The following is a 25,243-nucleotide window of genomic DNA, read 5'->3' on the forward strand; positions in this document are numbered from 1 at the left end:
CTGACTTTCTCTCTCATCCCTGTGTTTCCTGGTATCTTTACATTCCACTTCATTGCTGAACTTCCTGAAACTCTAAAATGGGGAAAGCAAAACTGGAATGTTCATTCCAGGGTAAAGATAGGCATTGACACATCTTGGCAGTGCTCATTACACTAAAGAGAGAGAGGGCGGGAGGAGAAAACTTTATTGAAACGAGCAAAGAATTGGAAGTAGAAATGTAAAGAGGGTTACATCAATAAAATGTGAAGCCAGGTCTAAGTTATACTTCCAAACTGGGGGAGGCTGGAAAAGTTACTTCTGTTTACAAGGCAATTTCCCCATTTGTGAAAAGGATTGATAACAAACTAAGTAAGATCATTACACTAAAGAGAGAGAGGGCGGGAGGAGAAAACTTTATTGAAACGAGCAAAGAATTGGAAGTAGAAATGTAAAGAGGGTTACATCAATAAAATGTGAAGCCAGGTCTAAGTTATACTTCCAAACTGGGGGAGGCTGGAAAAGTTACTTCTGTTTACAAGGCAATTTCCCCATTTGTGAAAAGGATTGATAACAAAGACTAAGAAATCAGACAGAGTGGGGAAAAGCCTGGATTTGACAGTCTATATTCCCATGATGTAGATTGTCCTGGGCTTCTGATGGTTTACTGTGCTTTTGCATTAGTATTATTTTTCCATAGGCTATACATGCATATGGAACAAAAACCTAAAAGAGTACAAAGGTAAAAGTGCATAGTGAAAATGATCTCCTGCAGTCCCAAGTCCTGGACATTTGGTTTCTGTCTTCTGATTTAATAAATCTTATCACTGTATTTCATATTATTCTGGAGGTATTGAATATAGATAGATGATAGATAATTAACATATATGTAGAATTAATTCTGAACATACATGGGCATACATAAACATATATTTACTCTTTTCATCCCGTATTATACAAATACTAGGACATAAATCTACCAATTTGCACGTAACTGTTTAAATAACTAACATGGAAATCTGTGTATCATACCACAGACTTCTTGTTTCTCTCTCTTTCAATGAATATTTAGATTTTTCTCTAATGGTTTGTTACTTTAAAAAGAAAGCTCAGTATAAATATCTACGATACTTTGATAGTCATGGTTAATCGTTCCTTGACTCATGGCGAGGGCTGAAACCAATTAGTACCCACGGAATTCTTCCCGTAAGAAATAATGAAGATCCAGACAATTCATGGAAGTCTCCCAGAGCGTTCGCCCGTTACTGGGCTAACCTGGCCTTTTACTGGGTGGATACAAGTCTTCGGGGCTCAGTGGCATCACTCTTAATCTTTGTGTGACCCATGGTTAGCATTAGAAATGCATAAAATGAGAAGATATTAGCGACGAGTGTGTGGGTTCGTGCAGTGTTTGCGAGATTCCTTGAGAGCAGACGGGCCTGGGCCTCGTTTCTCCCTGGCAGAGGGTCACCGCGAGGGGAGAGAGTGATCTGCCAGGGGTTGCGGTGATTCCTAGATAGTTCTCAGAAGTGTCGAGGGCTGAAACGTTTTTTTTCTCTTCCTCGTGCAACCAGTACTGGTTTTAATGAGACTAGAGATATGCATATCTTTAAAACAAATTCTTAAAGATAAAATACCGATTTAAAGAGCATTTTTTTTAACTCAGGTGCGCACCACTGAGCTACATACCCTGCCCTAAGTTTGCTATTTTGAGAGCTATTTTTAAACTGCACTCCCCTAGAGGTGATGGAATTTTATTCCTCTCAAAACGTCCAGGAGTTCCGCTATCCTCGCACCCAACCCCTTGCCAGCGGGTGTATGCGCGCTGCCTGACCGGTAAGTGAAATCAATGTCTCGGTAAAATTTTGGTTTATGTTTCTCATGTTCTGAGTGAGCCTGGACATTTTTTCATACAATTTTGCAATTTATACTTATTTCCTATGGACCATCTTTTCATGCATTTTTGGCAATTCTTTTCTGTATTGCAAATATCAAATCTCAGAAAGATTATTTGTAAAGATTTTTTTCATTTGTCTTCTGACTCGTTTATTGGAGATTTCTAGGTAAATGTTAATCAGAAGGATGACTACAATGGTATAATTGTGTTTATAAATTTTTTCTTTATGTTTTGGGGTTTTTCCCATGTATAAATTTTCACATACACAATTTTTATATACAGATATATTTCACATATATGAAATACCCATAAATTTGTGTATGTCTGTATATCTATATAGATATGTTGTCCATCAATCTCCAAAAATATTGATTTTTTAATCTTAAATCTATGATCTGTATATACCTTTTTCTGTATGTTTTAAGCTCGGAACCCAATTATTTTATTTTATTTTATTCTTTCAGTCAACCAGTATATTACTCAATGAAAGCTGATGAATCCTAAGAATCATTTCCCATTCAATACCAATACACATGATTTGAATTTGAAAATGTATGTGAGATAAAAAATAAACAAGAAGCCTGGTGTGGTGGTGCATGCCTGTAATCCCAGTACTCGGGAGGCTGAGGCAGGAGGATTGCTGTGAGTTCGAGACCAGCCTGGGCTACGTAGTGAGTTCCAGTTCAGTCTCAACTACATAGTGAGACCCTGTCTCAAAAACAAAAACAAAAATAAACAAGCAATTGGCTCAGGATCCAGAGCCCTGAACCTAGACCTAGTTCTAGCTCTGATTTGGTTGATTTAACCAGGTGATTTTGTCTTTCTACATCCGGCTTCAACCTTCTTCCAATATATTCTTTATTCTATACTGATTCCCAATCGATCTTTGCAGAAAAGAAATATGACTATTTTCTTTTTAAAACTTATGGAGGGTTCCTCAATGTATATGGGATAAAATCTTGTTTTAAAATGTTATATTTTTTCTACCATCCCTTAGCCTACTTCTGTAATATGCATTTGTCAGCTTAAATTTTAGCAAAATTAATTATATGCATATCTCTCCAAAAACATATGACCCACGTAGGGAAGGACCAAAGCCTCCCCCTGAATTTTTTAGTAAGCAGAAAGTAAATGCTAAAATATACTTTATTGAAGTGAAGTTAGTTCTCCTGTAAACACCTCTTCTAGTGCCCTTTGTATCTTTCAGCAAGCCCTTCTGCACAGCAGGTACAATACCTGCAGAAAGAGTCCAGTGACCATGTGTGCCCCCTACCCAATCTTAGAAGGAAGACTATTGAGTTTATATTTATAACCTGTAGTAGTAAAGTGACCCCTAAACTTTGCAGAGATTCCATAAACAGAGATTTAAAACAAAATATTTAAAAGGAAAAGTTTAAACTTTCAAAATCTCATAATCATACATACATCTCTCAGTTTCTTAGAACTGTACAACATTAGTGAAAAGAATCACATCTCAGATGGGATAGATATTCAAATATCCTCAAATAGAGGTTAACAGTAGCTTAATGTTTGCTGAACCAATAGAAGCTAAATAACCATGGAAACACAGCAACTACAAATCAGATGTTCTGAACTTGAAGTCTGAATTTAACTTTTAAGATTGCTACTTTCAAGCTATCTCAGAATGATATATTTTGCATGCAGTTCGCCCAGGTATCTTTTTTCTTTTCAGATAAGGAGGTGGGAATGTTAAAGTTTTTTCCCCCTTTATTCATGAACAGTTTAAACTGAATGACACGATATCACAGAAACCCTTTGGTCTAGGACAGATGGCCACATGGTCCTGCCAGCACACTTGAGAGCGTGTTCTATTGCCAAGGAACACAGGCTGCAGGGGAATCCATGATCTGTGATTCTGGGCATGCCTGCCCGAGGGACTGTCCTCTTGTGAGTCTGTCTGGGTTTCCACACCATCACAGTTAGTGAATAATTACACTATTCATCAAATTCACTTGGTATTCACTGCCTCCTAGTACGAAGAAAATGCTCCCATGATTGAACTGATACACTGTGCTTATTTCAATTGCCATTTGGCATCCTGTTTGACTGACATATGCAGGAAAACCACAAGGCCAGAGGGGTTCTGAGCAGCCTTGATTCTTGCCATAGCATAAATATTAAGCCAAATCACAGAACCTCTGGAGGGAAAAGGAGAGGTGGAAGAGAAAATGTACAACATCATTGCATCACCGTTCAAAATTACAGCTGATCCTGTACTTTTAAAACAGTTCTGAGCTTCAGTTTCTAGAATTTAAAATTTCATTTTTTATCACTGCATTCCTCCCCTAGTTAAATATCATCACTGAATTACAATTGCAAATAGAATGAAATGCAAAACCCTCACCATCACGACATTTTCATAAATGATGTGAACTCCCATTGAACTCTTATTCCCCTGGTTTTTTGAACTGCAGAGCCACTGGTTATCATTCTTTTTCTGGAATTTTTACCAGTTGTTAGTGATCCTTCTGCTCCCAGCATCTGCGCTTGGCCCTTCCTTTGATATTTTCTCATAATTCAGGACTCAATTCAAATTGAATTTTATTTTTCTTTGGTTACTCTGTCTAAAAGAGATGATTTCCTCATCTCTTTTCCATACTTCATGACTGAAATGGCACTGACACCCTCTCTCTCTTTCACACACACACACACACACACACACACACACACACACACACACACACACACGATCCACAGAAGCAAGAACATTTTTGGTCTTATCCTTCTTTTCATAGCATCAAAAGGCACCCAATGAGTACTCAGTTCCTATTAAATCAGTGAAGTCTGTTGCACGAGTGTTAGGGTTTAGATCTAAAAGAACCCCTAAAAGTTCCATATTCAGAACTGGGGCCTAGTTGGAAGGGGCCTTCCTGGTGGTGTCACTCACAAGGTTCACCCTCCACCCAGCTGATTCTTCTTTCTCTACTTCCTGGCTGCTCTTACATGAGCAGCCTTCCTCCGCCATCTGTTACCTTAGAGTTGACCAAGCACGGACTTAATCCACTGAAACTGTGAGCCAAAATAAACCTGTCCTTCTTTATGGAAATATCAAGTCAGACACTGCATCCCAACAACAAGAAAGCTAATACAACCAGGAACCGAGCATGTTAATATGCTTCTTAAATACTGCTGTCTAATAAGTGGAACTGGCAAGTGCAGAATAATGATGTGTTTGAAAAGGTGAGAAGAGATACATAATGGAGCACAGATCCTACTGCTTAGGACCAGACGAACCATTGCACCACTGCCAAGGAACTCTCCTTCCTCTTTCATCGGCTCCAGGGCTCCCTACTGGAAAGCCTATAAACAGAAGAAAATTATGAAACACAAAGTACAAAAATTAAAATATAAAACTTAATTTTAAAATAATTGAGAATGTTAGAAGGTCAGCTCTAAAAAAGGCTATATAAAAAAACAATACTTTCAAATATCCAGACATATTCCTATTCTAATAATGATCACACTGTGTTCATATTGTGGGATATTTCAGAACATAACCACTGTCTTGTTCTTGGGATGAAAACAGAGCTCTGATCCTCCCACTAATGTTTTCAGCTTCCATGACTTCAGAAGTGGATTTGTTTTTTCAAATTAAATGTAGCAGGCCAGTGAGCATTTAATGCAGTCCTGTAGCTGTCAGAAAGAAAATAGAAATGGACATGTTATTAATGCCTGAAAATTAGTTCACTCTGTCTGCTTGAGAAACGCTTCTCCCAATTCAAATATTCAAATCCACATTTCTACTGGGGTGGCAGACCATAGGCTGACTGCTGGGAATGTGGGGAGGCATCCACGAGCAGCCACTGAGGGAGCAGGAGCCTCGCTGCTCTCGGTGGCGCTGGATAATTCCTCTCCAGAGCAGCGATGGCTACTTCATACAGCACAGCTCCTGTCACTCTTCCTCTTCCTCAGATAGTTAAGCATGGATAACAACTTCCCAGTATGCTCATAGGTAAGGACACTTAATCCAGTGGCGGAATAAATCACCAAAAGGGTGCTAACTGAAAAATCAGGAAACATGTGCTCGCATGTGGCTCTACTCACTGTTAGATGAGTGGTCTGGGGCAAGTCCCTTAATGTCTCTAAAAAACAATCTGTGCTGCAGATATGAAGAGTCATCCAAGAACATGGTGAATTTTTAAAAATTAAATACAGTAAAAGACACATTACCACTAATTTCCCTTAGAAAAATTCCTCTGGCTTGGAGACAACACCTCACCATTCCTGCCTTTTCTGAAACAGTTCTGAAGTCCTCTTACATGACATTCTATAGTTGGGTTGTTGGAGCTGCCTTGAGGTCCTCAGTTGATTCAGAATATTTACTTTTCACAGCCATTTTAAAGAGCTTAGAGGAAGAGCCGGAGGTCACCTGGTGCCACCTCTGGTGAATAAGGAGGATGAGAACTCACCAAATTGTTTCTATTTGACAGAATTTTAGTCAATTCAGGATATCAAGGCAGCCACAAAAGGACACAAGAAGAGTTCCAGAACTGCTTCGCCAAGTGGCAAGAATGATAGGGTGAATGTATTTGAAGTAAAGGTAAGCATTTTGAGGGGAATTGATGGTAGTGGGTTTTTACTGTAGTTTTGTTATTTATATATTTACCATACTTTGATAGCACCTTGTATGTCATGAAAAGTCCCCAAGGAAATTAAATAAAACTAAAGGAAATATTAACATTCCATTTAATTCATTGATTTTTTGATACAAGCCCAACCCTCTTTCTGTCTTTCCATTCTTTCCTCAAAGGCAAATTTCTGTGTAATATAAAATTCAGGATTTTTAAAAATAAGAGAAAAATCAATAAAATTTCATGAGTTTTTGTCAAGTAGTAAGGGCTGTACTGCCTACAATTGAAAGTTATCTGCTTGTACCCAAGTAGAAAATAAATGTTGCATCTTAAAATCATAGTCATTTTTTGCTTTTTTCTCCCCGCTTGTGTTGTCACATAGGACATTCAAAATGAGTAAAAATGTAGATTTTTCTTTTTCCAAATGTGTGACAGTATTTATTCTGGTCACGCCTGCAATGTGAGGGCACAGGAAAGGGTGACTATAATGAACTAGCAAATGGACTCTTGTAGCGCACTGAACTTCCAGGTGCCCTGATCTTGGACTGCTCAGCTTAAGGAACTGTGAAGAATTAGTTTGTCTTATTCATAAGCAATAAATTATCTTTTAATCCTATATGTACTTTTGCCATCACATTATTTCAGCAAATACTCAAACAACACGACTATATGCACTATAGTCAACCTACGTAACAGTTTAGAGATTAGAAGTTCCCTCTTGAGAAGACCCTACATAGTGATAAAAATTACATAGATAAGTTGCTGTATTGCCTAAGGTACACATTATAAATAAAGATGAAAAAGGTAATGCTGAAGCACCTTAGGGCAAGTAAATTCAGCTAGATATAAGCAGAAAGGAAAATTTAGAAAAGGATCATGAGATGAACCACTTTGGAGTGAGGGCTAGAAGATGGAAATCTGAATAAAGCTCAGAAGAAAGGCAAAAAACTTTATATATATATTTTTTGAGTCCTCAATTTTGTTATTGCTCCTAGTATAGGTGAGGTTGTTCAGGGTGATTGTGTATACAGAGAACACACCCAAGACTAGAGTGTTTATCAGTGTATTAAGTTAAGGTTCTCTAAAGGAACAAAATCAATAGAAAACTATATGTACAATTATCCAAGGGCCTTTACTAAGTAGGCCTACAAGAAAAGACTGGAGAATCCATAATGGCTGTCTGCATTCTGGAGTGCTGGAGGGTTGTTCTGCCCAAGAAGATGAGGCCACACCTAGAGAGATCAGGAATGTAGGGCCAAGGTCAAAGGCTGAGACTCTCACTAGAGTCACCTGTGTGAGTCTGCTTTGGAAAGCTGAAAAAATAGAAACCTGGAGACAAATGTCCCTGGGCGACATCCACAAAGGGTGGACTCGCTGAGGCAGACTAGAGCTCTCCATAACGGGCATAGTTCCCTCTTCTTTCTCTTTTTTATTCCATCCATGGTACAGGTCTGTTGGTTGGTGCCACTCACAACTGGGATGGGTCTTCCCTCAGTTTTCTAGCCTTCCTGTCCATCAGCCACAGACACAGAACCGCTCATTGTGAACCTGCTAGATGTGTCTTTTTCTTTGTTTGTTTTTGGATACCAGGGATCAAACTTCAGACCTTGTGTGGCGAGGCAGGCAGCAGAACCACTAAGCTAAATCCCCATACCCATGCTAGGTTGTCTTACTGCATCACAATAGGGCCAACTTTGATATGATAACCCACAACCCTAGTCTTATTAACTTTGAGAAACAGGCACTTATTTCCTCCTCACTCACTTTGTAGGAAAATCTATAGTTGGCCCAATTCTGCTGGTCACTTCTCAGGCGGGCTAGGCTCAACTGACTCCATGGATGTTTTTATTCCAGAATCCAGAGGGAAACAGATTCATAATCTCAGAAAGGTTTTTCTTTTGGTGGAGGTAGGAGCAATAGAGACACTGTGAAATCACACAACACAATTAAGTCTTTTGTTAGTATGTGGCAAATGTCATAACCCATTGACCAAGACATGCCGTACAATCACACTCTCTGGCAGAAATGACTGGGAACAAAGGAACAGGTGAATCAAATGTAATGGAGAGAAACAGTAATAGTGGATGAAAGATCACCTGTGTGTTTTTCTCTCAAGAAAGTATCTGTTTTTCTCTCTTTGGCCTTCTCTCCCCACTTCAGTTATATTCTGACTTATGTCAGAGTTTTCACAATACTGAGTGAGAGAAAAAGAGAGCATATCTGCTTCATTCTTTCCAGAGGTGGAAGTCTCCACTGAATTTTAATTTGTTATTCTCATTTTATCTTCTAATGCATTTATTTATCTTCTCTAGTTGTTAATGCCTCTTCGATTGTGGCATCTTTTCATCTACTTTATCTTTCTGTATTTTTAGGCTCTTCTCTCCAGCTCCTGGAACCCTAATCCCTAAGTTAGTTGTACCTGCTTATTTCCTTCTCCTATGGTTCATTTCCTCTTGTGGCTTGTTTTATGAATGAATATTTATTTTCAACTTGCACCTTTTCTCTTGTATTATAGAAGCCCTAAAGAGCAGTTTTCTTTTGCTTCTACCGGGTACCTCTGAGGATTCATTTGTCCTGGATCATTGTTTACATTTTAATTTATTAGCTTAGAATTCATACCTGGATATAGCATCAGCTTTGAGTTTCAGTGCTGAAGTGGAGATTTTCTTTTCTTACCCAAAGCATGAAGGCGAAGGACCCTTCCTTGTAAATCCACAGGATGTGTGATGTTTTCTTGTCCACCAGACAAACAAGGTAGCTCTTAGGGGCTCTAGCTTTTTGCTGCTGTCTCAATTTCAGCCGTCACTCATGCTACAGTTTTCTACTGCACTTCTCTTTGCCAGCCACATCTTTGGTTCTGAGTGGATTTTAAATTCTCAAAATTTCTCCAATATGGATTTCGTCTACTTAGTACATGTTAGTCTGAGAATAAATTATTTTGGATTCTTCAGGATTGTGACCATGTAAAATGAAGCCACCAAGTAAAGGTGAGCAAGAACTAATGGCTCAAGTTTTGTCCAAATCAGAAATCTTAAGAAACAGTTTAACTTTTCATCTAGGACTATAAACATCCAGGCCTGTGCCCTGTCTGACACGTTCTAACCTCACACACACACAGATCAGGGAAAACCAGGGCTCAATGAATCAAATGGCGAGAGACCATGCCAGGATTTCCTTCCTCCCTTATTTCTACTCCATGCTAAGTCTTGCTTATGCTTGCTTGACGAAAAGATTATTTCTCCATTTTCCCTTTAAATAAGCTACAAGAAAAAAATAATCTAGATGTTTCTATGTGGCAAGGTGTTGGAAGGCAGCATCAACAGCAGTCCAGACAGCAGCCTCCCCTTGGACGTCCTTCTGCTGGATCAGCCAGAGAACCACCTCTGAAAGACAGTGGTATTCAGACCTCAGCAATCTGGATCCACACCTTGTGTTTGCAATTGCTAACTTATACTGTTAAAATGTGTTATTCTGTGAGAGTGACACTATGCCAGCTAATGGTGCGACTGACTTAGAACAGAAAAATCAGGTGGTGTTCGGAAGGTCTGCTTTCTCATTAGTGAGTTGAAAATCTATATGATCCCTCCAAATACATAGGAATATATACAGAGTTAACAACAACACATAAAGCTAAACATTGCCATGCCCACAGTGAAACTGCACCGCTTATGTGTAAAAAGCCTACTTGGAATAACAGATAAGACCTACTTCTTTGGGAATGAGGCCAAGATTTAGAATTATAAACACTCTTCTCCAAAAAGACTCCAGTAATGCGGAATCTGGATTTATAGTATCCTCAGATTCGTGCTTGTCTTTGAAGTTCATCTTTTAGGACAACCAACACATTTGGGTCCCATGGGCTAAGGTCAAAGCATTTTTTGATTCTCACCCTGAAAGGATTTGGCTTCTATTTCCAGAGAAACCTGCCTTCAGAGTTTTCATGGGATGCAAGGATCGATGGAGTAGAAAATGAAACAAAAATGTCATGCAGAAAGAAATACACTAGCGTTTGCATTTTAAAATTTACCTCACTGAATGAAGTTTGGACACTTTATATTTTACATCACTTTCGCATAATCCAAAATTACTGGTGACCCAACATGCATCTGAGGACAAATATATGAAGTTGATATTTCCCCTCTTGTTCCTCTTATGGTATTCAGTTGTTGAATCCCTCCCTAGAGAAATTTCCAAAAGCACCTCATTAGAATGATGGCTACATGCTGTACTCTCCTAGGGCAGGGACAGTTCAGTGCTTTTCCCACAAGTGAAGCTAAGTTTAGAAGAGCATGCGTTATGCACACCTGGACCTGTGACTTCGTAGTAGGCGTTGCATCATCCCTTCTGATGAGTGAGGGGAAGTTGGGTTTAGCTCTGGCTCTTTGACCTATAGGATCACAGGAAAAAATCATTTATGTTATGCTCCAGTGTACTTATCCATAAAAAATAAGGAATAATGCTGATTTTGAAGGATGCCGATAAAATACTGTATGTAAAAGTACCAGCACAGTGTTTGCCTAAGGTAATCATTTAACTAAATGCTAGTTTCAGAGCTGACATTTAAACCCAATGTCAAGTTTCACATCAGCCTATGATTGCAGAGAAAACATCCTCCCTATGCCTAAATATATCCATTGATAAATAATTTTTGAAAGGTATCACCTAGTCTGAATGTAATATTATGTGTAAACATTCTTAACATATAAATCATACTATAAATGGAGAAAAGATAATAGTGATTCTGATGATAATTGTAAAAATTTGATGGGAAGTTGTTAGGATTTTTCAGCCAGCACGCTGAAATGTCCCTGTGAAGAATATCCTTATTATTATCATTAATAAAAAAAAAAAAGTCCAAGCCAGGTCCCATCCCTAAATAAGGACAAAGAGGTAGAAACTGTCACTATAAACACGGGTGGACTTACTTGTACCCATGCAGAACAGACATCTCCTGTTTGCTTGCTGTTCCCACTGTGCTGACTCTGCACCCACAAGAGCTCCAGCACCCAAACTTCTCACCACACTGTCAAGACCTTCTACCACACAAAGCCAGAGTTGCCCTTGAGCTGAAGCTAACTGGTGAATTTCTAGATGTAATATAATTGGAGACATCATGGCTCTTTGGTGGATTGTGAACAGTAGAAGCAGAAAATCCCAAAATACACTACACGGGCTGCAGAATGAACTGGACAGAAGGCAGTGACACTGGATTTGGAGTTTACAGGTGTTTCAGTGAGGGGACACAGGAGAGAATGAGAGACATAAAAGGATCCCTCTTTCTGACTAACACTTAACAGGTAACAATGCAATCCAAATATCCGTCCTGCTTTAGATGTCCTGTGATCGACAATTGCAGAATCTTGATCTCCTCACCCCTTGTAAGATTTGTTTTCTTTCCCAGCCTCTGATTTCTCATTTGTGAGATGATAAATGTTTCACTGCCGAATCTCTGGGGGAAGATAAAAATCTCTGAATAACAGTGGCCAATCTCTATGACGTAAATACATTCACAGAGGTCAATTTCAAACCATGAGGCAGAGTCGGGAAGAGAGGCACGATAACACATTATATTGAGTTTTGACTTTACACAAACAATACACTTAATTAACCTTGAGTATATATAATAGTACAACAAAATGGAGCAATGAGTTTGAGTTTTGATTGCCATTTCAATATACTTCATTTTACTGATTTAACTTTTAATAATGTCTTTATTTTATAGTCAGCTTTCAAAATTCCTAAAAATGTAACAATCAGCTCCTGCTAGCTGGAGTGAGCCAGCTCCAGCACTCCACTGATTGCACCATCTTACAAGGCTCATTTGAGAGTTATAGTGCTAGTTTTTTTTTTATTTAAATCTCAAGGAAACCACATTCAAAGCTATTACTTTATATCTTTTCAATTTAGCCATCCTAACAACCTCAACAGTAACTTAGTGCTAAAGAAGTTGCTGCTCCTCAGGGGTCCATGGCATGGCCGTTATGGCTCCATCTAGAAGCCTGCGTCTTGTAAGAAATTGTGCATGAACTTTGGCAGCTGCTAGGTAGCTGCGACGTGTGACAGTCACCACGCTGGTGCGTGTTACATCAGGAGCCAACTCCTCAGGAGGAGGAAGAAGCCACAGGGTCCACACCTAAGCTCCTCTCTCTGATACATCCTGTGCCTCTGGCCTTAGGGGGAGATTGAAGTGGAGGCAAGAGAGCTGCATGTTCTGAGGTCTAGCTTGTTACAGAAAGCTCTGAAATCGTTGTTTGTGGTTGTCTCTCCTATCAAATCTACAGAGGCTTCTGTGTTCTCCCTCACACAGTAAGTTAAAACACATATTATCACATGAAAAAGAGGAAGGTAAGGAATGGACCAGAGAAATAATTTGTAGCCAGAAGGAATAAGTAAAAAGGTGCTAGAGGAGGCGGGTGAGGAGGAGGGAAGAGGAAGAAGGGAGAGAGTTTTCATTTAGTTTCTATCCTGAGGCTAAAACCTGATCCAGCTTATTAAATGAAAGAGCCTATTTCCAGGTTTCTAGGAAATTCTCCTCTAGCCAAACTGCTATATCTTACACAGGCAGTGCCTTTTTGTCTGAATGAAAAAATAAGTAATAACAGAGAACCAAAGGTGGGAAAGAGTGAAAGATGTTCCACTAATCTAAGACAGCCTTTTCCTCCTTTTGCTAATAATACCAAGAAGATCTTTCATGGAGAAGGCAGAGGCTCAAGGCCAACCTTACAATTTTTATTTCTTCAATCATAAACTAAGCATTTTAAGACAAAAGGCAAACACAAGGAAAAATTGTCTCAGTAAATTTTTAACAGGCTATGTTGAGTGTTACTGTCACTGCTTTTTCTTGCCTTTCAAAGACTTTCCCAAATCTGAAACTAAATGAATGAACTGGAGCTGCTTGATTCAAGCAGCTAAAAAGCAGACGGAAGAGACTCCGAAGGACAACCAGAGCGAACAGGGTTCTGTTACTCCCAGCAGAAATTTTGCAGAATCAAGTATAAAGGTTAGACAGGGAAGATAGGAAAGACTAAAAAGCAAGTGGACCAAAAGCAAAAGGTTTAGAAATGGGAAAAAAGAAAACAGGTCAAGATGGTGGTGGTGGTGGTGGTGTGTGTGTGTTTGTGTGTGTGTGTCCACATGCACATAAATACGTGTGCACTCAAAATGTACTAGTTCAAGTCTCACTGAGGACTGGATGATTAATAGAGTTTTCTTGTAGATAATATAAGAGGGAGAGGTTTCTTCATGCCTGTAAATAAAGAAACCAATCCAAGTTGCTCATGTGTCATTATGATTTAAATAGAACTCAACACAACAAAGAATTATGGAAAAAAATATGGCAGAAATACAGTTTGCTGTATCCTTCATTATTCTGAGATGTACCTCCGAGAATGTCCTTCTGCCTTTAAAATGTGTTTTCTTTCAAAACATTAAAAAAATCATTTGATAACAAACTCCACAAACATGCAGAGAACGATGGCAAAGCCTATGACTACAACAAGGACTAAATTACAAGGGAGAAATGCAAAACATAATAAAATGGAAGAGATTGTCAAGCACGTTAAAGGTACAGTATCTCCATCTACTGTAGGGTTGGAGGATTGAAACCTCCAGTGCCTTAATGTTCTGTCCCTTTTCTCAGAATGTAAATTTCTTCTTTTCCTTAAGCGAATCCCTCAGAAAAAGGATGAGCTTGTTTATGCTTCAAGGAGCCCACATGCTTTTCCTTCATTCGTGAAGAGACGTCACAAACAAAAGCAAGCCACTGTTTCTGACCCCTTCTACCTGCCAGCGGATTTCTAAGCAATGTTCCCTTCTGCTTCTTCCATACTTTTTCCCTTTAAATTATCCTGCTTTTACTTTCTCTCTAGGCACTTACCATTTGGTCACAGTTAAGCGCGCTGGATAACGTCAGAACATCTTGAGGACAAAGAATCTTTGGATTAGAGCCCGATTTCGGGTTTACCATATAATTTCTTCAAAGGGGAGATGGTAAAAGAGATATGTTTCCTTTAGATCACAGTAAAATGACACCTAATAAATAATCTCTCCAAGGAAATATTTGGTCAATAGCCAGTTGCATTCACTATTATAACACGATACACGCCTGAGCCCTTCCAGCCCTACCTGTGGTTTTGATTTCCACAGTTTCAGTTACCCATAGTCAGCTGCAGTCTGAAAATGTTAAATGAAAAATTCTGGGGAAAAAATTGATAAGTATTCAATTACATACTTTTCTGGGCAGCATGATGAAATCACATTTCACCGGGGATGGGAAGGGCCACTCTGATATGCATATCCACACCATCTACCCGTTAGTTGCTTAGGATGGTTTGGTTATCGGGTAGATCCATGGTCCTGATAGTGCTTGTGTTACAGTAATCCTTATTTTACTTAACAATGGCCCTAAGGAGCAAGAGTGGTAAAGCCAGAAATCCAGATATACCAAAGAGAAGCTCTAAAGTATTTCCTTGAGGTGAAAAAGTGAAAGTACAATAAGATATTTTGCGAGATCATATTCATTTAACTTTTATTATAGTATTTTGCTGTAACTCTTCTGTTTTATTATGAGCTACTATTTTTAGTGTATTATTGTGTCTAATTTATAAATTAAACTTTATCAAAGACATATGTGTGCATGTATATAGGATTCTGAACTATCAACTAGCAATTTCAAGCATTTACTGGGCGTCCTGGGCTATATTCCCTGAAGATAGAGAGGCTACTAAATTTCCTTTAAAACTTTACTTGTTAATGAATGTATAGTTAGATAAATCATCCCTTCCAACACACCATGGATAATTTATGAACTAACCTGAGTCTATACACTTTTTTTTTTTTTTTTGCTCCAACTTTGCTGAGCACACACAATGTCTTTATTGCTGTCCAGGCAAGACTGCAGTATGGTTCCAGCTTGTGGGAATGCACACAGGTCCCAAGGGTCAGCCTCACCAGACTCAGAAGTTGAGTACAGAAAAGTACCTCAAGGGCAGGTTCTCAGACTCATTCTCCTGAGTCTGATGTGCTATTCTTGCAACAAAAATACAACTTTTCAGTACTGCCAAAGGAAAGAAATCTATACATCCAATATGCAGAATAAAGCTAAGGTTTATGGGTAAACCACACTGATGAAGAACATTGTTTAAGCACTCCCATCTCGATGGGTGACTACAGGGAAGGAGACTTATATCTCATAACATTCTGGACTGAGCTAGAGCACTACAGAGAGGAGAAATTAGATGCATTAAAGTGAGTTCAAAGAAGGTTGAGATTTTAAAAGATCCTTGAATGTTGAGTAAACTCACCTGGATTTGCAGCCAAATTCTAGCTCGTGGATGTTAGCTGTCTGATCTTGAGCAGATGATCTCTCCATTCTAAACTTCTCTTTTCTTATTAATACAACAGAAATAATGTTTTCTACTTCATAGAGTTACTCCAAGGAGTGAGATTAACTTGAGAAAAAATTCATAACGTACAAATTACTTTCTTTATTGTTATCAATGACAGAAACACTATTTGAGGAAAAATGATACCTTGATTTTAATTGCTGAAGGTATTCCTTGGTTTAGATAATGGAAGAAAGACTCTATCCCTAGATGACACGGTAGCCCTCCTTAAAAAATTAGTTAATCAGTATAATAGCTAGTTTTTCCTCTACTCCTTGTTTTCTCTACTCTTTTGCCTAATGCCCAGAGTTTCACTATTACCAGAGATCAAAGTTTCAAGCTAATGTTGCGAGGAGTGCAAATTTTTAATCATTTACACTTTAACTTGAGAAGGCTTCAGTTCCTATACCAGAAAAAAGTGAAATAGTGTACTACGGCCCAGAGTCCCACCTAAGGTGCAATGAAAACAAGACATACACACAGGCTTTGAGAAATGTCTTCCTCTGGGCCTAAATCCTTGTCCTAGAGAGTGATCTGAAGCCAGCCACCAGGCACAAGAGATCTTGACCATGATCACTTGCAAAGTCCCACCGAAATGTAGTGGTCGTTCTAACAGCTGAGAAAACTCTTCAAGTAAAGACCTCAGGACTTCTGCCCTGCTTCCTGGTCCTTGATCCCCGATTCCTGATTGACCGGTCTTCTTTGCAACCAGCTAGGAAGTGTGCAGGAATGAGATAAAGTAGGAAGTGCTCAATTAATTCTAAGACAGTGCACAGCAACAGGTTTGGTTAGACCATTGACTTTTGGAGGCATAGCTCTTGCCTCAAATCTCGGCTCAAAAGCTGCTGTGTTACAGTCTCTTCTGCTACGGTGAGGAAGGTTCCATGGGAGGACAGAAGTCTCTGTCAGCAGAATTGTGTGGACAGAGTCAGTGCCCAGCTGAGCTACTGTGAAGGCAAAAGCAAAATCATCACCTTAAAACTATCTTTATTGAAATATTTAATAATTGGTCATCCATGGATTTGGGGGCGGCATGAGTTCAGGGTCTCTGAGTCAGAGAAAACACGTGATCTCCAAGGAGAATGCAGGCTTGGTTCCTGTCTCTATAATTCCATCATCTGGATGTGGGGGACAGTGGCACATCCTCAAAGGCCCAAATTAGGCTGGAGTATGATGTCTGTCTCTAGTAAGAATACCACCAGCGTTTAGAAGGGCAAGGGGCTACATACAGAGTGTACTTAGTGAAACCTCAGGTCAAGGCCAAGCCTGGTCTCTGACACTGACAGAGAAAATCTCTTCAGACAAAGCTGGCTGGATGTGCAGTGCTCGCCAGCACCTGAAGACCTAGCCACACACGCCCCTCTTCCTGCTTCAGTCTAGTACTCTTTTTTTTCCTTCATTTTTCTGTTAGTACATTTGTAGTACATAATGTTTACATCCCTTTGGTGGAGTTGGCACACACACATGACAGCTATTCCTCAGACAGAATACTAATAGCTAGACTATATAAAGAACCAAAAATTAGACTTCTCAAAATAAAAGACCCAACTAAAAATTGGACAACCAGGGCCAGGGATTTAGCTCAGTGGTTCCTGTGCCTGCCTTGCAAGCTCAAGAGCCAAAGGTCAATCCCCGGTACGGAAAAAATAAAAATAAAAATTGGGCAACTGAAGTGAAGAGACTCTTCATATAAGAAGTCAATGGTCATGCACACACCGAGAAATGCCCCACATCACTGGCCACGGGAGAAATGCAAATTGAAAGAATGCTGAAACTCCATCTTATCCAGAGAGAAAGGCCATCATTAAGAAATCAAATAATAACAAACGCCAGGGAGGCTGTGGGGTAAGGGGGGAGTTTCCACATTGTTGGGGAGAAGTAAACGGTACCACCGTTTTGGAAATCAGTATGCAGATTCCTCAAAAAACTGAAACTAGAAATTCCATTGACCCAGCCATTCCCCCTCCAGGTATCTCCCCCAAAGTTAAAGACATCACATTGTAGTGAACATGCATGTCCGTGTTTGTAGCAGCACAATTAAAAATAGCCAAATCTTGGGAGAAGTCCATATGTCCATCCACAGCTGAGTGTGATATTTACACACAAGGGAGTGCTACTCCGCCATTAAGGACGAACAAGTCATTTGTAGGAAAATGGATGTACCTCAAGACCATGAGTGAAATAAATCATATACACAAGCTCAAATACAACATACTTTCTCTTATATAAAAAACCCAAATTATAAATAAAGAGTAAAAAAGATAGAAGATCAGAAGTGATGAAGTAGATCTTTCTCAAATGGGAAAGAAATCAAGAGATAGAGGAGGGAGGGATGAACAGAGGGGAGGGAAAGGGGATGACAAAAGAGAATTAAGACTGCACCCTCATCCTTGGAATTTTATCTTGATGTTTTTGCGAATCTACTCAAGATGTTCTCACTTTAAAAATTCCTAAACCGACAAACTCCCACCCTGTCAGTGGGTACTGGTGACGTCACTTCCTCCTGCTGCTGCTGGGTTCCGCTACAGAGAGGCCTCTCAGTTCCCAGGCTCACTTTCTGACAGGAATTAGGACACCACATCACCATCCCTCCCTCCAAGAAGCACAGAGATTCAACATGCAAAATCAAAGCACCCTTATAAGATACACTTTATCCCCCCACCCCCAAAATGGGTGTTCTAACCAATTCTCTTCTAAGCCCTGCTTGGAGGAACGATCTAACACGGGCCGGCAACAAGCAGACTGTAGCAAGAGAAGACTCCTCTGTAGAGGAAACTTCAAGGCTCAGCTGTGAACACCGTGTCGTTACTGTACCGCTGGTTTTGACATGCACAGGGTAAGGGGAAAGGAAGAGTTAGATGCCGCCGGGTCCCCTGTCCCGGACCACTCCACTCCTCTGTGACTCACCCCCGCCAAGTCTCTGACAGTCTAATTTGTGGGAAGGCAGAAAGTACTATTTGTACCAGTCTCAGGCACCTGAGCTGCCAGCTCTGATTTTCCTGATATTTGTGGTGGATTAAAGAAAGAACAACTGCGGCCGCGGATGATCAGATTTGGTTTTCTGCAGGTGTCCCAACCCTTGAGATAGGACCCAGAGCAGAACGAAAAATATATACTAGGAAGTAGGGAGATAGACCTTTCTCAGATGGAAAAGAGAGCAAGAGATGGAGGAATGGAGGAGGGGAGAGGAAAGGAAATGAAAACAAGTACCTGGGCTGTGTTCTGTACATGTACCAACTCCACCCAAGGAATGCAAACATTCTTACTGCAAACATGTACTAAAGGAAATAAACAGGGACAGGAATCTGACTGACTTTGGGGGTGGAAGACATATTTTCAGAGTCAGAGAAGACCCTCTCTGCCTGCCCATCAGCTCTCTCAGAATCTCTCAGGACAGTAAGGTCCCTCAGAGAAAATACATCGGCAAGTCTCTTTGGAAGTCAAGATGTGCTCTTCCAAGGCATACAAGGAATTCAACTAAATGTTCAGCTTTTTTTCCTGCACCTCACTCAGCCATCGTAGACTCCACTAGACAAAGTGTGTTCCCAAACAACACAGCGGTTATGGAGTCAACGTCATCGCCCCAGAAGAGCCCTCCCCCACCCTCCGTGCGTCTCATGTTGATCCTCCTCAGTAACCAGCATTTTGTCACTCGTTCGTACCTTGGTGTGAGATGTCACGCACATTTCTCTGGGGCTGGAAGGAAAGCAAAATAGAGACAAGAGAAAAACAACAATGCTTTTTTGTTGTTCAAAGAAAGTGAAAACAAGAGAGGAATGTGGTTGTTACTTATCTTGAGCCACTGCAGCGGGGGAAAGAAGAAGGGAATGGCATATTACAAGATACAGCGAAGTCAGAAAATGAATTTTAAAAGAATAAATCTGTGACGGTTGATTTTAGGGAACAACTTGACTAGATTAATGAACACCGAGAGAGCTAGTAAAGCATCATTTTGGGGGGTGTCTCAATCACTTTCCTCATCTTTGGAACAAAATACCTGACACTTACAGTTTAAAGGAGAAGTTCATTTTGGCTCATATTTTAGAAGTTTCAGTTCTAGCGCAGGTGAAAGAAATCTGCATCATAGCAGTCAGGAAGCGGAGAGAAAAGGGGAGAGCCCGGGAGGAAGATCAACCGTTCCTCATCAGGCTCTAGTGATCCCAGGTCCAGGGCTGTTCCAAAAGCCCTGCCTATGAGCTCCTGAGGCTCTTGGGGGAACACGAGATAGAAACCACATCATTGGGGCATGTCTGTGGGATTTCCAGAGGAGACCTGTGTGTCAGTCTGATTGGCTGAGAAGGGAATATTTTCCCTCAGTGTGAGTGGCACCATCTAATCACTCATGGACCTGGAAAGAATAAAAGAAAAAAATGAATTTTTCTCTGTCTTGTACACTGAAATACCCTCTCTGTCTCCCACTGTGGACACCAGAACTCCAGCCTCTGGGGACTTAGGACTCCAGCATGAATACTGGTGGTGTCCTGGGTTCCCAGGCTTTTGGGCTTAGACTAAGGTTCACCATGTCCTGCCCTGATGCTGAGGCCTCCAAGCCTGTACTGAGCTGCACCCAGCATCCCAAGGTCTGCAGCTCACAGATGGCTTGTCTGACACTCCTTAGCCTCTAAAATTGTGTGAGCCCATCTCCCATAGGAAACCCCGTTTACATAGTGCTGCCTCTATCATTTTATCATCTGCCTAAGTACAGTCAATTGGTTCCATCTCTCTGGAAAATGCAGATATGGAGTCTTTCCACAGGAGAGACTGAACATCAAGAGACAAAGGAAAAGGAAGAGAGGGGAGGGGAGGGGAGAGAAATAAGCAAAAAACAATAGGAATAAATAAACCTGAGATGGTCTCTGCTATATATGTGTGCTTCTTCACCTTGATATAAGTTATCTCGCAAGCATCATTCCACAACTTGACAAGTCTTTTACCAAATCCTACAACATTTTCTCCCTTCAGAAATCTCCGCGGGCTGAGTGGCCTCAAAGGAAAAGGAAGAGAGGGGAGGGGAGGGGAGGGGAGGGAAATAAGCAAAAAACAATAGGAATAAATAAACCTGAGATGGTCTCTGCTATATATGCGTGCTTCTTCACCTTGATATAAGTTATCTCGCAAGCATCATTCCACAACTTGACAAGGCTTTTACCAAATCCTACAACATTTTATCCCTTCAGAAATCTCCGCGGGCTGAGTGGCTGTACTCAGCACTCATCGCTGCTTTCCCCAGCATCCGACTAACGCTCGAGCCTGACTCACTGTGAGCGTCTTCAGTGCTCCCTCTTGGCTCTGACTGTGAGATAGCTCTGCCTCCTGCCAAGATTAAATAGATTTTAGATACAGATGTTATATCCGAAAGTTATGCCTGGACATGACTCCATGGCTCACACTTATCTAATTTGATTCATATCCAAAGGCCGAGGACTCACAGGAAAAGTACCGTATCAGAACTTTGTTATCAAAAACGATATCCTGCAAGTGGACACAGTGATATTGGTTTGCTTTCCCACTTTATAAGGTAAGTGCTTTCTCAGAGCGCAATTGTCTTTTTATATAGGTTTTATTATTATTTTATATGTCAGATTCTTCCGAAACCTATTTTGAGATGCCCAGATTCTTATTTGATTTCCATCTCTAAAAATCAAGTACCCATTAGAGAATTCTTCAGTTACTCTTGAGACATTGAAATGGGAGAGAAAAATTGAAATTTCAAGGGCAATTGACTCCCAAAATACCTTCTGTCCCACCCTCTCTGTTTCTTCATGATTTCTCTGAGAATCATGTGGAAAAATAACGGGATTCTTTGTTATGTGATGAGTGACAGGCAGCCATGGAGACGAAGCTCCTGGGACTTGCGCTTTACTGCGGCTTAGCTTCTGAGGATTGGGAGAAGCTCGTTAGCTCCACTCACTCGCTGGCTTCTGATCTTACTCTGTTGACTTCCTCTCATCCATATTTTGTTCCAGTCCACTTTGGTTGGACGTTCTTACATGGTTCAAAACATGATTCTGAGTCATCACATCAAAAGGCTTCCCTATAGTTTATTAATCCCAGGAGAAATTTTCTGTGTTCCTTTTTTAAGCCGATGAAGTGAACTTTTCGCAATCTATTCTCAAGAAATTTTCAGGATATACTGTGCATTCACTTAAGAAATGCCTGTTGATCGGCTATTTTGAGCAATTAGTTCAGTAGCTGAGGATACAATGGTTTAAAAGCAGATAATGCTCCTGTCTCTAAAGAGCTTCTATTGTAGCACAGAAAGTTTAAAAAATCAGGAAAATAAGCAATAATGATTTCAGATGATTCAAAGTACTAAAACCAAAATGGATGGTGCTAATTAGTGACTGGGAACAGAAGCATTTGCTATATGGAGCAGTACTGCAGCACTCCGATTTTAGGTCTAGAAGTTTAAAAACCCTCTCTGGAAAGCTAACAATTGAACTGACATATAAAAAAAATGTACATGGTACCAACGTAAAGGCAATCAGGTGAGAAGGATTGAGAGTACAGAAAGTAGGCTTCTAGAATACTGTGAGCTGTAAGAATATGGAGACAAGCAACACCTAGATCCTGTAAGACTCAGTTCGCCATCACGGGGAGTGTGGGCATTATTCCTAATAGTGAGGGGATATTTTAACAGGTAGCCAGCCACCAGTATATAGCCACGGTTAATTGACAATACATCAGATATTGGTGCCTATAAGTAGGGCTCAAGGGAGTTACCATCTTACAGCACAGCTTCCTCTGAAATTGTTGAAAAAGGAATGGAAAAATGAGTATTGTGAGATTGCTATTGTTTGGGTCTCCAATTTCCTATGAAGAAGCAAGTGTTAAAGACTTAATCTCCAGCCTGTGGCACTTCTGGGAGGTGGCGGAACCCTTATGAGGTGAGGCTGTGTAGGACCTTAGATCAGCGGCAGTGTGTCCAAATGGGGACGCTGATTCCTTCTTATCCCTCTCTTTGCTTCCCTGTCCTCAAGAGGTAAGAAGATCTCATCCACCACCATACACTCCCTCAATGATGCACTGTGCTACCACATGACAAAGCAAGAGAGGGGCCAAAATCCATAAAAATGTGAGACAAAATGAACTTTTCCTTCTTTGAAGTTGGTTATCTCAGGCTTCTTGTCACAATGGTGGAAAGTTCGCTAACACAGAAAGGTACAGTGAACATCTGCTTTGTATCATTCTCCCTTTAGCCTGTAAAATTAGCTTATCCAACAGAGCCAAACATCTCTAAATCAACACCATTTTTAGTGCTAAATATCCTAGAATATCTCCTTAACCTTGACCAATTTGGACTACTTTAGCGGATGTGTTATTGGATAATTTTGTCAATGATAATAAAAAGCTGCTATTTAATTAGAAGGGAAGAGGCCAGCGTTTACAGTGAGATAATAAAGGAATCCAATAAAAGTCCATGATGACCATAATAAGAGATGACTGGCCCCAAATTCTCCCCATCCTAAGCATTGGTATTGGCAAGCTGCTGTGTACCCGCTGAGCAAGAGAAAATGCTTCTCCACTGAACACCTGGAGAGATCTCACTGGTGGACACCAGCTACAAAAGAGAGAGGAGAACAGCAAATTCACAGAATAAATACTTAGAAATTTTATTATAGTTGATACCATCAAGATAACTTTGAGATGGCAAGAATGAGTCTCAGCAACAAGGAGCACAGACATGAGCTAGGGATACTGTCAGACAGAGCCAGATTGATACCCTCACTGCATCCACACATCTAACGATGTGCACTGCTCCTCATTTCAGAAATGCCACATTCCTACTGCCAAGCTGGAATCATTGACTCTCTCTGTATCACACAACCAGTCTGTCAGTAAATCCTCATAGGCTGTAGTTTCAATATATATCAGGAGTCCCACCATGTCCCGCTCTTCCAATATCATGATGCTGGTTCATGCTACCACCACCTCTTGCCAGGTGTGCGTAAAAGTTTTCTAACTAATCTCCCTCCTGGAATTTTCTCACTGTAGCCAGAGCAGTCTGTCAAAAAGTGTGTCTGAAAGATGTCAGTCAATTTACTACCTTTTGAATGTGGACTGGATTTAGCGACACTTCCAAATGCAGAGTAGGGAAAGACATAGATTGTATCTTTAGAGTGGAGAAGCCCGACGTACACCAATTTACATAAGTAACCAAGGCTCACATGTCAGTTGTAAATGATAGGGTATCATGTGTTCTGTGATACGCCATCCTAAGAAACGCATCTAACCTCTGTGGCATTCTTCCCAAATACTAACCCCACTGTAATCGCTAGAAAACATTAGACAAGCCCAAACCGAGGGACATTCTGAAACATAACCAGGACTCTTCCAAACTTTCAAAGCTATGAAAAATAAAGATTGAGGAACGATTCCAAAAGACCAAAGAGATGTGATGACTACATAAAGAGGATACAGAAAAAGAACATCAGTGAACTCAAGATATATCTCTGTAGAGTCAGCCATTGTCTGCAGTTTCATTTATCATGGTGTCAGTTACCCATGGCCAATCATGATAAAAAATATTAAATGGAAAATCCACAAAAATACAATTCATAAACTTGAGCTGTGTGTTATTCTGGGTGGTATCATGACATCTTAAGCTGTTTTACTCTATCCTTCCTGAGGTGCAAATTAAATCCTTATCTAGGGTATCCATGCTGTATATGTTACCTGCCCGTTAGTCCTTTGGTAACTGTCTTGGTTATTAGATTGACTATGATAGAGTCACAGTGCTTGTGTTCAAGTAATCCATACTTAATTATGGTCCCAATATACAAAAATGGTGAGGCTGGCAATTCAGAGAGATCTAGAGAAGTAAAATGCTGCAACTGACTACTTGAAACAATTAAGAAGGAAAGGTTTGTTCAAGCTCATGGTTTCAGAGGTCTCAGTTGATGGTCAATTGGCCAGGTACTGTGGCCTTCTGATGTGGCTGCAGCATATCATGCTGAGAGCACATGGCAGAGGAAAGCTGCCAAGCCCATGCTAGCCAAGAAGCCAGAGAAAAATGCTGGCATCCAAATTTACCTGCAAAGCACAACCCCAGGAACCTAATACCTCCCACTACTCTCCATCCTTTGCGGTTTTGTTTTACCTTCTGAAAGCACCGCAGCTGGGGACCAAGACTTTAACACGTGGGCCTGCACTATGGCTCAAAACAACCTGCAAACGTTATGGCCACAGTGCATGATGAGGCGTTTACAGTGGACCCCAAAATGTGCAGGGGTTATGTTCCTAGAGCACCTGTGAACTTGGAAAAACCATGAATTTCAGCTGTGGTCAGAAATAAAGGATTCTTTTAGTTTAGTAACTCCTAAATATGCTATGTCTCCTGAAACTTTGTGATTTAATTTAACGAAATATTACATTAATAAAGCCTTATAATGTGT

General features: G+C 40.3%; 1 long non-coding RNA gene across 1 annotated transcript in view; it reads right to left on the reverse strand.

The window, feature by feature from the left end:
• Positions 1–2,553: 2,553 nt before the first annotated feature.
• Positions 2,554–25,243, reverse strand: part of LOC117286723 — a 186,175-nt gene continuing 163,485 nt past the window's right edge. Inside the window, exons 7-10 of the long non-coding RNA XR_004517847.1 lie at positions 11,761–11,914; positions 10,770–10,852; positions 10,493–10,643; positions 2,554–9,387 (exon numbers count right to left, since the gene is read on the reverse strand). This is a non-coding gene — a long non-coding RNA (uncharacterized LOC117286723). The remainder of the gene's footprint in view (positions 9,388–10,492; positions 10,644–10,769; positions 10,853–11,760; positions 11,915–25,243) is intronic.

Source organism: Fukomys damarensis, unplaced genomic scaffold (assembly GCF_012274545.1).
Source record: "Fukomys damarensis isolate Sample0158 unplaced genomic scaffold, DMR_v1.0_HiC HiC_scaffold_18, whole genome shotgun sequence".
Lineage (NCBI taxonomy): Eukaryota > Metazoa > Chordata > Mammalia > Rodentia > Bathyergidae > Fukomys > Fukomys damarensis.